The sequence below is a fragment of the Daphnia pulex genome, chromosome 12 (genome assembly GCF_021134715.1).
Source record: "Daphnia pulex isolate KAP4 chromosome 12, ASM2113471v1".
NCBI classification, from domain to species: Eukaryota; Metazoa; Arthropoda; class Branchiopoda; order Diplostraca; family Daphniidae; genus Daphnia; species Daphnia pulex.
In genome coordinates, this window is record NC_060028.1 from 9,440,698 (window position 1) to 9,441,534 (window position 837).

Consider the following 837-nt stretch of genomic DNA (forward strand, 5'->3'; position numbering starts at 1 on the left):
TAAGTTTAGCCAGTAGTGAGGGGGGCAGTGTTGTAATGGGGGAGGCGATCATGACCAGTTTCTCCGAAAGAGCGTGTGTGTGGTGTGGCTGATAATTGTTTTGGCGCTGATGTTATTCAATTGCTGATTCGCACGTCGTTCTGATGTTTTTCTGCATTTTACGTTCAGTTGATGACGCCGGAAGCGCTGTGTAGCCCACCGAATGTTTGTCGACACTTTTAGTAGCCCAAGAAAAACCAGAAAAATAAGAAATATCAAAAAGGAATAAAAAAAAATAAAAGTTAGAATTTGATTATCAATAATGGCCGTCTAAAAGTTTTCTTCTGGCTGTACACAACACACAAAAGTTTCTTTATTCTGGGCGGACAAGAGCCAAAGTAGAAAAGCTCCGTCGTACAAATAACGACACTGTCCAAAAAAGACTTGCGAGTAGTAGTACGGGGTAGTAGTAGTAGTAGACTTCTTTGTCGTTTTCTCGTTCTTTTCAAGACAGCTGGACGAGTAATAGCCCAGCTGACGAGAGAGAAAGGTTCATGAAAAAAGAAGGAAAGAAAAAGGCAAGAGTGTGTTGTTGTTGTTGTTGTTGTTGTTCATGGGAGTACTACTAGAGACTCCGTCTGGGTCGACACACACAAATAATGCGAGTGCCAGACGGGCACCGCTTTGCGTCTAACGTAATGGACAGAGGAGGAGAAGGTTGCACAACTTATGGCCAGCCATTTTTATACTGAAGCCCAGCAGCCGTCAAGAGTTGAAAGGAACTCGGCCGAGATTCAGACAGTCGGAAACTTGCGATAAAAGAGTTTGAATTGGGTTTACCTCGTTTAGTTATTTTTG